Raw genomic sequence first — 318 nt, 5'->3', positions numbered from 1 at the left:
GGCTTGCTTTTCCCTTATGTGAACAGTTTACTGCATCCTTAATAGTTAATGACCATTTACGGACCCTTTTGCTTGCCTGAACATTATAATCAAGGATTCATAAATTTAAAATTAGTGATACAGACTTCCAGTTTATCTTTATTTTCCCCATATTTGTGTTATTCTCTGGAACAGACTGACTTTGTTAAAAAAACATCATGGAATCATTGGGATGACCTGCGAGACTAGACACAGCATTATCCACAGTCAATGCAAGTGGGTCGCAGTAAAGGAGAGTCGTTCATGGGACGCAAAACATTCGAGTCACCACACCAAAGA

The sequence above is a fragment of the Desmodus rotundus genome, chromosome 5 (genome assembly GCF_022682495.2).
Source record: "Desmodus rotundus isolate HL8 chromosome 5, HLdesRot8A.1, whole genome shotgun sequence".
Lineage (NCBI taxonomy): Eukaryota > Metazoa > Chordata > Mammalia > Chiroptera > Phyllostomidae > Desmodus > Desmodus rotundus.
The sequence above is the reverse complement of the archived record's forward strand: the minus strand, read 5'-3'. Positions refer to the sequence as shown.